We start from the raw sequence: 13460 nt of genomic DNA, 5'->3' as shown, positions 1-13460 counted from the left end.
CTCAGAGTAACCAATCAGGTAGCCAGGTCATGGCACTATTGCTCAGAGTAACCAATCAGGTAGCCAGGTCCTGGCACTATTGCTCAAAGTAACCAGTCAGGTAGCCAGGTCCTGGCACTATTGCTCAAAGTAACCAATCAGGTAGCCAGGTCCTGGCACTATTGCTCAAAGTAACCAATCAGGTAGCCAGGTCTTGGCACTATTGCTCAGAGTAACCAATCAGGTAGCCAGGTCCTGGCACTATTGCTCAAAGTAACCAATCAGGTAGCCAGGTCATGGCACTATTGCTCAGAGTAACCAATCAGGTAGCCAGGTCTTGGCACTATTGCTCAGAGTAACCAATCAGGTAGCCAGGTCTTGGCACTATTGCTCAGAGTAACCAATCAGGTAGCCAGGTCATGGCACTATTGCTCAGAGTAACCAATCAGGTAGCCAGGCCCTGGCACTATTACTCAAAGTAACCAATCAGGTAGCCAGGCCCTGGCACTATTGCTCAAAGTAACCAATCAGGTAGCCAGGTCTTGGCACTATTGCTATTGTTACTATTGCTACACTGGAAGTCATGCTGGATATGAGAGTCTGCTAAACTAATTTACTGTAATGTAATCATATCAGTTTAACTTAATGTGCATGTGCAGTCTACCGTTTTACTTCTAGGTCACCTTGGTAATCCCCCAACTCTCGTATTCACAAATTATAATCAAAATGCATGAGTGCTCAACGAGATATGAATTAGATTAATGAATAGATGCCTTTCGACAGGGTGACTTGAAACATTTTTTTCAGTCGATGTGATTCACTTCAAAGTGTCACTGCTGCGCCTCCCTTCACCGTTCCTCGGTAATCTGAGGCCAAGTTCGCCTGGCTGGACACAGATGTCATTCACAGTCTTTTTCTCTCCCTGTCAGCCAGTTTCCTTTTCATTTCCTTTTCTCTCATTCACCGCAGATGGAGTTGTTCCCCTGTTTGTTCTACGGTGCCATGTTGGCTCTGCCTGTGATCAGTGACTGTGTCACATCAACTCAGTCGCATTTAACGGCCTGTTGAATTGCTTATGTTTCAATCCCCTCGTATAAAAAAACACATTTTCTTTCTTTTTTTCACAAGTTTTCATCCTCTCCGCATCTTTCACGCTTCGTTCCTGATCCGGCGACTCTCGCGTGGCGTAAACGTTCGTTCCACGTCAGAGTAAAAGGACGGCTAAGGAACAGCGGAGAGTTGGAATAAGTTTAGACTTCCTCGGACATCTCATTATGCCTCCCCACCTGTTCATCTCAGTGCGGGTTTGTCTGCATTCAGTGGAAGGCCGAGCTGGGGCCAAACACACGCTCACTCGCGCTGCGGCCAAACACACGCTCACTCGCACTGTTCTCCATGCCCCATGCCTGCCCGGCCTCATTATCATCATCCAGCCCGGCTTCTGTTGCATCTCGGTCCTGTCAGCAAGCGGCCTTTGCCCCCCGCACTCCTCCGAGTGGTGGTGTACCATCTGCCCGTGCAAATTCAGATGCTTGGCAGACTTGGGAGACAGAGAATCAACGCTGAGAATGCCAGCACCGATACATTGTACAGTCTTTGTCTGAAAGTGTAATAATATAATGCACATCCATTTATTGGACACTGATGGAGGAGAAAAGTTGTAGGCCTCACCTGTGGTCCTGTGTACCTTTTTTTAATTCGTGAAATGTTTGAAATGCAACATCACTGTGCCAGTTTTGTGCCAAACCCCGTGTATTTTATGATGAAAGAGGCACCGTGTTTTTGTGTAATCTTGTACAGATTAGCGTTTCAGCGTTACAAACACCGCACAAATCACTTCTGTTTGCATTAGTTCAGTCAGCGATGAAACGGTTTCTTCAGAATTATCAATGAAATATGTTTCTTCACTTAGTTAGACTTGTTGTTTATATTCATTGCTGGTCGCTCAATAAATTCTGACTTCTGATGGCGGTTGAGGTGGGCTGGACCAACTGTGATCATGACTGTGAAGTCCAGCAGATGATTTCAATCAGTGTCCTTATGCTGTTAGTCTGGCTGGCGTGGCATGCACTGGTGACAGACAGCCACCTTTAATTAATAAGCCCTAATTAAGTAGGCGTTGCCTTTTTTTTTTTTTTTTTTTGAGCTCTCCTCGCCTTCCTGCTTCCCGCTGCACGGCCGACAATTCCTTCTGGAGACCCGGAGCCGCCAGCCATTCCGGCTCACCAGATGCACAAAATGCAACCTGGAACCCATGGAGCTGACCTTTTTCACGCACAGCTGAGCACACTGTGAGGACACCACCTGTCCGGGAGCCTCGTGTCACCGCTTATTGTTTGGGTTAATGGTGCCGCATGCAGTTTATCAGTCCCTGCCGCTCCAATGCCCCCATCGCCCCCGGTCACCCCACCCTCACTCCTGAGTCCCACTCTCCCATTATCCAGTCATTTCACAATCCCAATAAACCATCAGAGAGAGAGCGAGAGAGAGAGAGAGAGAGAGAGGGGGGGGGGAGAGAGAGAGAGAGAGAGGGAGGGAGAGGGGGAGAGAGAGAGAGAGAGAGAGGGGAGAGAGAGGGGGGGGAGAGAGAGGGGGAGAGAGAGAGGAGGACACAGAGACCCCCTGCTCCCTCTCTTTTGGCTCAGCTGTGTCCCGTACAGACCCCCCACTCCCTGCAGTCTCACAGGGGGGGCGTAGATGAGAACTGCCCCGTTAGCAGAACCCCCCATTCCTCCTGCTCACCTCAGCACCACCACGGAGGACAGGTAGGAAATCTCTCTTTTTTTTCTCTTTTCTTCTTCACCCGCGCTGTTCTGAAAGGTCACAGCGTTTGTCTGCTCGGTTGACACTTTTTTTCTGCTCAGTTGTTTACCTTTCGGTTATCGAAAGAAGGGTCCACGTTTGTTAATGGTAAAAATGAAAAAGTTGTGAAAAGTTGATGACCGGGTTGTTCTACAAGTGTCGAACGAATATTGGACCGAAAACCAGTGTTCTGTAGAATATTCATGAAATGTGATAGCGTAAAGATAATATGATTGGATGGATATTGGATGTTTTTCGAGTACAGAATATTGAATTATTATTCTAAACATAATGCAATGTAATCTCCTTGGAACTGAGCCTGCCCACAGATTAGCACTTCTTACAATATACTGTAATTGCTGTAGGCTGTGCAATAGAACCAGGAAATGATTGCAATAAATGTCAATGTTTATTCATAGATATTTGCAACTTTTAGCATATAAATTAAAGTCTTAATTATTGTGCGCTATTGAAAGTGAAATTCTTCGGAAAATTGCAGTGTGTCTCCTGTTAATTTTCAAGTGGCTTATTTTAGCTTCTCTGTATGAGTTCAAAACACAAATAATAGAATACTTCTTGCCAGGAAGAGGGTAATATGTGTGAGTGAATGTGTGTGTGTGTGTGTGTGTGTGTGTATGTGTGTGCGTGCGTGTGTGTGTGCATGATTTCGCTCTCTGAGCAAATATTTCTGTGGATAGAGAGGTTGCGATGATGAGTGTGTCTGTGTGTGCGCGCGTGCTTTTGTGCACACACACGCCCTCGTCTATGTGTGTGTGTGTGTGTGTGTGCTTTTGTACACACACACACACCCATGTCTGTGTGTGTGTGTGTGTGTGTGTGTGTGCCAGTAGAGCTATCAGCGTGCCTTTTTTCAGGCAAAGTGGCTTTTACAGGCGTATCGATCACATCCTGATGGCCTGCAGGTCCCCTCACTGCGGGTGTGAAGGGCACCGAGGTGACAGCGCTGATTACGCATGCAGAACACCGCGGAGCCCAGCGAACTTCACTCTGTCCTCAACACATGCCCAATTAACACTGTCTGCGCAACACTTACCTTTAATCCATCGCCAGCGTCTGTGCGAGTAACAGCCCAGCCAACTGCAGTGGAAGCTCTTTTCCAACTGCCGTTTCTTTGCCATGATTATATTACAGACGAATACAGTTGTGTAGACAAGGCCAGTGACATACTTGCAGGAAGCAGGTCGTTGACAGTTTTGTTCTCCTCTAAGAGCAAGGTGTAAGGGTAATTTTCTTAATTGATTCTTAATTGACAATGTGTGTTCACATAAAGACAATCACATGATTACAAATAACCTTTTAGTGATAATCCTTATTACTATTAGACCACCTTCTGAAGTAAGTGCTTACTATGAGTCTTTCTCTGTCTCTCTCCCAGCAGACAGACAGCCTTTCACCTTAATGTCTCGGCTTCTCAGCTAGCACATTCTGGTCTTACAGCAAGGTCAACAGGGGGTATTCAGAAGACAAAATACTGATAAATGTTCGTGGCCAGCTTCATGTCTTTTTGTTTTGGTAAAGCCCCCCCTTCTGGAAAAGTGTGTATAAGAGTCTTACTGTGTCTGATGCAAATCAGAAAGCCGGTAAGCTTTCTCACTTTCTGTCATTTCTTTGCAAAGAAATACGAAAGTTAAAGAGAAGAATAGCTATTGTTGTGTTTTTTACTGGATCTGTTTCATCAGACGATGCTCACCTGTGAAATGTTAAAAAGGGCATTTTTCCCTAACAAAGTCAACTGTTTGGTTTGACTAGTGGAGTACTATATATCTTAATAAAAATGTACATGAAAGCCATTGTCAGGAGATCCTGTCCTTAACACTTGTCTCAGTGGACCAGAGGAGGGACATTGATGAATACTGTACATTACTCCAGTCAGGACACCTGTATTCTGTGCTGAGATGAGGCTTACTATGTAGCTCCGTATGCTAATGACGAAATATTTGCAGTGGTCACAGTGTCATATGTTTTGGGTAAGGTCTGTGGCAGGATTCTGGGCCTGTGGTGAAGGTGTGGGCGGGCAGAGGTTATGGCCAGGGGAACTTGTGGAGGGAGACCACATTCGATTGCATTTAACACAATGGTTTGTACTGTGCACTAACAGCACTTAATTACTAATTACGTAAACGAAACACCAACAGATTGTGCTACTTATGGGTATTTGGGCCATTTCCCATCGCGTCATTCAATATGGGGGTAAAACTAAGGTGAGATACTATGGATCTCACAGCAAAACCACCCTAGTCTACTGTTTTCCGCGGAGTTTTTTTCCTGCCTAATTACTGGGCCATCGGTCTATGAGGGTGTGTGTGAGTCATTTTTTACTGCGAATTACAGTCACATCATTCCTGGCTCTCTGTTACCATGGTAGTGTTGTTATGGTGACAGTTCAGGTTATGAATATATTCCATTACAGCCATCCATTTAAAGCACGTTCATATTTAATGTTGACTTAAAGTTGTAGGTCACAGAGTTTCTATATCTCTGGACCAAGCAAGGAGATAAACCCAGCAGTTTTATCCATCCATCCATCCATTATCTGAACCTGCTTATCCTGAACAGGGTCGCAGGGGGGCTGGAGCCTATCCCAGCATACATTGGGCGAAAGGCAGGAATACACCCTGGACAGGTCGCCAGTCCATCGCAGGGCACACACACCATTCACTCACACACTCACACACTCACACACTCATACCTATGGGCAATTTAGACTCTCCAATCAGCCTAACGTGCATGTCTTTGGACTGTGGGAGGAAACCGGAGTACCCGGAGGAAACCCACGCAGACACGGGGAGAACATGCAAACTCCGCACAGAGAGGCCCCGGCCGACGGGGATTCGAACCCAGGACCTCCTTGCTGTGAGGCGGCAGTGCTACCCACTGCACCATCCGTGCCGCCCCTCCAGCAGTTTTATATTACTCTCATATACATTTGTAATTTGCATGTACTTTTATAAGGCAGCATGGATGGTGCTGTGGGTAGCACTGCCGCCTCACAGCAAGGAGGTCCTGGATTCGAATCCCGGTCGGCCAGGGCCTCTTTGTGTGGAGTTTGCATGTTCTCCCCGTGTTTGGTGACCTGTCCTGCCTTTTGCCCAATGCATGCTGGGATAGGCTCCAGCCCCCCTGCTACCCTGTTCACGATAAACGGGTTAGGATAATGAATGAATGAATGTACTTTTATATATTTGCATTTGTTTTTCTCTCTTTCTCTCTCCCGCCAACCTGTTTCGCCCCCTGTCCCATCCCCGTGCCCTTCCTCAGGATGGACCATGAGGGCCTGGGGGACAGAAGAGCAGGAGAAGGCCGTCAGCGGTATGAGGAAGAGGAGGGTGAGCCTTGTGTCGGGGTCGAGGGGGGTCAGTGTGTTTGGGGGGTGGGGGGTGTTTCCATGGCAGAGCACTGATGCTGAGGAAGACTCATTTATACTGTCGATTAGGTCACAAAGGGGACATTTAGAGATGAGGCTAAAAGGTGTTGAAAAGCTGTGGGATAGAGTTTAAATTAAATAAGTTAGTATTTTTGTGTGTTGGGAAGAGGCTTGGATATGAGTACTTCCGGTGCTGTTTATTATATTGAAACCCAATTCATCAGACTTTAGCTGCACTCACCGATAACTGGTGTTTTTTATTCTTTGTTTCATAAAGTTTGATAGATGCTGTTGTGCTCCACAATTATCACAGTGGAACTTAAGAGGCAATATACACTCAGTGAGCACTTTATTTATTTAGGAGGTACTTATTTTCTGGACATATTGGTTTTCTGCTGCTGTAGCCTATGCAATTAAGAGGTTTGACGCATTGTGTGTACAGAGATGCTCTTCTGCACACCACTGTTGTAATGTGTGATTATTTGTGTCCTTCTCCACTGACCACTTTCATTAACAACTGCTGCTCTCTGGATGTTTTTTTGTTTTTCGCACCATTCTCTGCAAATCATAGAGACTGTTGAGCGTGAAAATCCCAGGAGATCAGCGGGTTCTGAGATACTCAAACCACCCTGTCTGGCACCAACAGTCATCCCATGGTCAAATTCACTTAGAACACATTTCTTCCCTATTCCGACATTTGGTCTGAAAAACAGCTGAACCTCCTGAGAATGTCTACATGCTTTTATGCATGTAGTTGCTGCCACAGGATTGGCTGATTAAATATTTGCATTAACAAGCTGGTGGTCAGGTCAGGTCTGTTATGTGTTGCTACACATGTTATTTTCCAGTTTCTAGAAACAGATTTAGTCCCTTTTCAGTACATTCATCTGTTCTATAAAATAAATCTGGTGATAGATTTAGCCCCTTTGCAATACTCTACTATAGAGGTGGAATGCTTAGTGACAGATTTAGCTCCTTCACTCACAGCGGACGAGTGCTCAGATTTAGCTCTTTTTCATTAGTCTGTTATTCTTAGTGATAGATTTAGCCCCTGTATTTAGCTCTCTCTCGCCCAGGCAGGCTGTGGAATGATGTTCTGTTCCTGTAGGTTCCTCTGTTAAAATAGCACCAACAGCGAGGAACAGAACATTCTCGGCTTGTCGTTACGTAGTGTAGTCCATCATTACAGTCTGTATTTGTGTAGCGATGGACCGGGTGGTCTGTGTGATGCAGCAGCCCATGTTTCCCTCTCTGTCTGTCTGCCTGTCTGTCTGTAATAATCATCTATAATCTGTTATTTAGCTGACGCTTTTATCCAAAGCGACATGCAGTTGATTAATGCGGGGTTAAGGGCACAACAGCTGTGTGGATCTTATCGTGGCTTCAACCACCGACCTTCTGGGTGCCAGTCATGCACCTTAGCCACTGGGATACACAGGCTGCGGTGTGTCTGTCTGTCTGTCCTGTAGACCTGCGGTGTGTCTGTCTGTCTGTCCTGTAGACCTGCGGTGTGTCTGTCTGTCTGTCCTGTAGACCTGCGGTGTGTCTGTCTGTCTGTCCTGTAGACCTGCGGTGTGTCTGTCTGTCTGTCCTGTAGACCTGCGGTGTGTCTGTCTGTCTGTCCTGTAGACCTGCGGTGTGTCTGTCTGTCTGTCTGTCCTGTAGACCTGCAGTCTGTCTGTCTGTCTGTCCTGTAGACCTGCGGTGTGTCTGTCTGTCTGTCCTGTAGACCTGCGGTGTGTCTGTCTGTCTGTCCTGTAGACCTGCGGTGTGTCTGTCCGTCTGTCCTGTAGACCTGCAGTCTGTCTGTCTGTCCTGTAGACCTGCGGTCCGTCTACATCGGCGTGCCGGTGGCCCGGGGGTACCGCCGCAAGCGCAGGCGTCGGAGGTCCATGTCCCGAGACAAAGCGGACCGGGACCAGGACCGGGACCAGGACCAGGACCGGGACCGGGACCGGGACAGCGACTGGGACCGGGACCGGCACCGGGAGAGGGAGAGGGACCGGGGCACGAACCGGGACAGCGATCGTGATCAGGATAGGCGCTATGGGGCGACATCGGCTCAGGAGGTGAGAGCAGTCGACTGGCAGTCGGAGGGTCGCCGGTTCGATCCCCCGTCCTGGGTGTCTCGACGTGTCCCTGAGCGAGACGCCTAACCCCCAAATGCTAGTGACGAGCTGATTGGTGCCTGAGTGTGTGTGTGTGTGTGTGTGAATGGGAGAATGAGAAGCATCAATTATACAGCACTTTGGATAAAGCCGCTATATAAATGCCCGCCATTTACCGTTTACTATGAGCAGGTCAGGGAGGAGAGGGAGCCCTTCCATGCTGACGACGGAGGACTGGAGCCACAGGAGCAGAGCCTTCCCTCTGATATCCACCGAAACAGTGAGTCTGTCTGTCTGTGCATCTAGCCATGGAGGGAAGAGCTTAAAGTCATTACACTGATCTGCAGTAATGGAGGATGATACAAACTAACAGAAAAAAAAACAGCTTTTATTTGTCTGTTCAGTTAAACTGAGTGTGACACTACAGGCAGCAATGTGGTAATGATGGTACAGCACTCCTGAGGAATTGGTGTGAACACACACACACATACGCACACACACGCAAACACACACACACACACACGCACTTTCAATCACATAAACATACACATATGTACATACTGTATACAGTACACACACATGTAAAGTTGCGCATACGCACATAGATTTATTATTTATGTTTTATGGATATTTCTATGCATTTTTGAGCAACAAGGTAAACCACAGGGCATAGTTTTAAATAGTTTTTATGCTCGGATGAACCATAAAAAACCTCAATATGAGACCTTTTGGCTTGATTGGATTTTAAATCACTAAAGCACCAAGTCATTATCTAAAACATTAATGATTTCAATGATTTTTAGTAATAGAAAAAAATATATTGGTTTGCATTAATAAAGGAGACAGGAATTCTGCTTCATTCAGCACTGGAAATGGATGTGGGCCAGTGAAGGGTGTTTGAAGGTGGTGCAGTGTGTGTGTGCGTGTGAGTGTGTGTGTGTCTGTGTCTGTGTGTGTGTGTGTGTCTGTGTGTGTGTCTGTGTTACTGTGTGTGTGTCTGTGTGTATGTGTGTCTGTGTGTGTGTCTGTGTTACTGTGTGTGTGTCTGTGTGTATGTGTGTGTGTGTGAGTGTGTGTGTGTGTGTGTGTGTCTGTGTGTGTATGTGTGTGCGTGTGAGTGTGTGTGTGTCTGTGTCTGTGTGTGTTACTGTGTGTGCGTGTGTGCGTGTGTGTGTGTGTCTGTGTTACTGTGTGTGTGTCTGTGTGTGTGTGTGTGTGTCTGTGTGTATGTGTGTGTGTGTGTGTGTGTGTGTGTGCGTGTGAGTGTGTGTGTGTGAGTGTCTGTGTCTGTGTCTGTGTGTGTTACTGTGTGTGTGTGTGTGTTACTCTGTGTGTGTGAGTGTGTGAGTGTGTGTGTGTCTGTGTCTGTGTCTGTGTGTGTTACTGTGTGTGTGTGTGTGTTACTCTGTGTGTGTGAGTGTGTGTGTCTGTGTGTGTGAATTAAGGTGGGGTGAAGACCTGGCAGGCTGCAGCATTTTATTTATGTATTTATTTTATTTATCAGGGACAGTGCACATTAATCTAAATGTTCAGTTTCCACATCAGTGTAAATGCCCCAGAGTTAGCTAATGAGCTCATTATCATCTGTAGTCCCTCACCTACATGTCTTTACATTACATTAATGGCATTTGGCAGACGCTCTCATCCAGAGCGATGTGCAGTTGATTAGACTAAGCAGGACACAATCCTCCCCTGGAGCAATGCAGTGCAATGCAGGGTTAAGGGCCTTGCTCAAGGGCCCAACGGCTGTGCGGATCTTATTGTGGCTACACCGGGGATCGAACCACCGACCTTGCGTGTCCCAGTCATGCACCTTTACCACTGCGCTACAGGCCGCCCCTATCACCCGCCTCTGTCCCTCTGTCACCCGCCTCTGTCCCTCTGTCACCTGCCATTCTGTCCGGTCCACACTCAAACTCAGCGCCCCGCGCCAGTACCCCAGCGTCACACGTCATGTGATCCGTGTGGCATCGTGAGTCACGTCGCCACGCTGGGGGACGTCGAGCCGCACCGACGGCCGCGGTGTCAGAAACCGTCGATAATTAATTACGATCCGCCTGTGACACGGCGGAGGGGAGCCGGTGGGGGCTGCAGGGGGCCGGCTCACTCCGTTTCAGGAGCGGGATTACCTGGATCACAGGTCACGGGCGTCAGGAGAGACGCCGCGGCGTGCTAATCTCCCGCGGAGCGGGAATAAGCTTTCCGGAGGAGATTACTCACCGGGTGGGTGTAGGGCAGCTCACCAACGGCACAGACCGTTCCCTCGACAACGGGGGAACAGTTCCGCAGGCCAAGTGGGTTTGAAATAAACACAGGTGGAAGATGTTAATGTATTTCGCGTGATTTCTCAAGACACTGTAATATAAATGGCACAACGTAGGTTGTTAATAACTGGGGGGGGGGGGGGGGGCTAATCAGTGAAATTATTTTCACTATAATTCACTGAAGACATCTAAATACTACATTATATTACATTATAATGGAATTTGGCAGACGCTCTTATCCAGAGCAACATACAGTTGATTAGACAAAGCAGGAGACAATCCTCCCCTGGAGCAATGCACGGTTAAGGGATCTTATTGTGGCTACTCCGGGATTAGAAGCACCAACCCTGCCTGTATCTATATATCTTAACCACTACGCTACAGGCTGCCCCCTACATACTATATTCATGTATGATATTACTGCAGACTCCTTAGCTTCGTATACCGGAGTAGCAAAAACAGGAGTAGAAGAATACTTTAATTTGACTTTGCAACACACAGCAAAACAGATAAATCAATAGAGAGGGGGTGTGTGTGTGTGGGTGGAAAGTGATTTTCTGAAGGCAGCGTAGCTTAAATTCATAATCGCTCCTTCTTCATGAAGTATTGGTGCGCGCGCGGGGAGCAGAGCGCCGTCGGTGAGATGCAGCAGCGTGGCGGTGCAGTAGATCGATGCTGTCGATTGGCTGCGGCCCTGATCTCGGCGAGACAGCGGCAGAGCGAGCTCCTTCCTCTCCTCTCACGGCTCGGCCGCTGAGCAGGGGGGCGAGCGGGCGGAACCGAGGGAGCCAGGGAGACAGCGGGAGAGTTTGAGCATCGCCGTACGTCAGACCGGGGGAATTACAGTGTGTGTGAGTGTGTGTGTGTGTGTGTGTGTGTGTGTGTGTGAGTGAGTGTGTGTGTGTGTGTGTGAGTGTGTGTGTGTGTGTGTGTGTGCGTGAGTGTGTGTGAGTGAGTGTGTGTGTGTGTGTGTGTGTGCGTGAGTGTGTGTGAGTGAGTGTGTGTGTGTGTGTGTGTGAGTGTGTGTGTGTGTGTGTGTGTGTGTGTGTGTGCGTGAGTGAGTGTGTGTGTGTGTGTGTGTGTGTGTGAGTCTGTGTGAGTGTGTGGCTATGTGTGTGAGTGTGTGTGTGTGTGTGTGTGTGTGTGTGAGTGTGTGTGTGTGTGTGTGTGTGAGTCTGTGTGAGTGTGTGGCTATGTGTGTGAGTGTGTGTGAGTGTGTGCGTGAGTGAGTGTGTGTGTGAGTGTGTGTGTGTGTGTCCGTGCGTGAGTCTGTGTGAGTGTGTGGCTATGTGTGTGAGTGTGTGTGTGTGTGTGTGTGTGAGTCTGTGTGAGTGTGTGGCTATGTGTGTGAGAGTGTGTGTGTGTGTGTCCGTGCGTGAGTGAGTGTGTGGCTGTGTGTGTGAGTGTGTGTGTGTGTGTGTGTCCGTGCATGAGTGAGTGTGTGTGTATGAGTGTGCGTGTGAGTGAGTGTGAGTGAGTGTGAGTGTGTGTGTGTTTGTGTGTATTGGTAAATGGTCTGCATTTATAAAGCACCTTTATCCAATGTACTGTACAACTGATGCTTCTCATTCAGCCATTCACACACACCACACTGGTCGGCTGCCCCACAAGGCACAAACCAGCTCGCCAGAAGTAATTGGGGGTTAGGTGTCAGGGACACTTCGACAGATCGAACCGGCTACCCTCTGTCTGCCAGACGACTGCCCTTACCACCTGAGCCAATGTTGCCCCCATGTAGTACCACGCAAGCTCCGAGCTTCAAAGGTTTGCTTTTCAAATGACACCTCGCAGGTTTCGTAGGCAAAGGCAGCCTTACAAAAATACGAGAAAAAAAACTAGCAGAGGAGAACAACAGAAGAGTGATTATCTGAATGGCGGTAAACCCAAGCCTGCTCATGGAGCTCTGCCGTCACTCCTGCGCCCCTCATTCAACAGCTTGAGGTCTACGTTAGCCGCTAATTAGGAAAATCGGGTGCGGTAATTTAGGGCCGAATTCAAAGCCAGCAGGGGGTTAGAACAATGATTGGACGGCCCTGCGTTAACTGAAGTTCAGAACCTGGCCGTGGTCGTGTGAATAAAGGTTGCCAGAGGTGACCGTTGCCATGGTGCAGAACGGTAGTCCCGGTGGGGCGTAATGAGTGGTAATCAGAATCTGCCCTAAATTTAACTTCACCAGAGTGAGAAATGTGCATTAAACATACATACATACATACATTATCCTAACCCGCTTATCCTGAACAGGGTCGCAGGGGGGCTGGAGCCTATCCCAGCATACATTGGGCGAAAGGCAGGAATACACCCTGGACAGGTCGCCAGTCCATCACAGGGCACACACACCATTCACTCACACACTCACACACTCATACCTACGGTCAATTTAGACTCTCCAATCAGCCTCACCTGCATGTCTTTGGACTGTGGGAGGAAACCGGAGTACCCGGAGGAAACCCACGCAAACACGGGGAGAACATGCAAACTCCACACAGAGAGGCCCCGGCCGACGGGGATTCGAACCCAGGACCTCCTTGCTGTGAGGCGGCAGTGCTACCCACTGCACCATCCGTGCCGCCTCGCATTACACATGACATACGGAAAAATATTTTTGTTAAAAAAGTAATGTACCAACAAATCACTGCACTATTTAATTGGATCGTTACGTGCAGAAGACAAGGCAAGAATTTAAAAGGATTTGCCAGAACCCCCAAAATAGCAAGTATATAAGATTAAAATAAACTCCCCAGTGGAGAGAAAAAAAACCCAAACAGTACTCAAAGAGTAAAGCAGTTGTAGCAGTCTCTGTAGCAGTTCTGCCCAGTGTATCGTATGTATCGGTATGAGTGGCACTCTGGTTGATTGCACGCGTGTATGTGTGTGTGTCCCTTTGTAGCAGGGTATGTGCGGTACTCTGGATGACTGCGCATG

The sequence above is a fragment of the Conger conger genome, chromosome 11 (assembly GCF_963514075.1).
Source record: "Conger conger chromosome 11, fConCon1.1, whole genome shotgun sequence".
Classification (NCBI taxonomy): domain Eukaryota; kingdom Metazoa; phylum Chordata; class Actinopteri; order Anguilliformes; family Congridae; genus Conger; species Conger conger.
Note: the sequence above shows the minus strand (reverse complement) of the source record.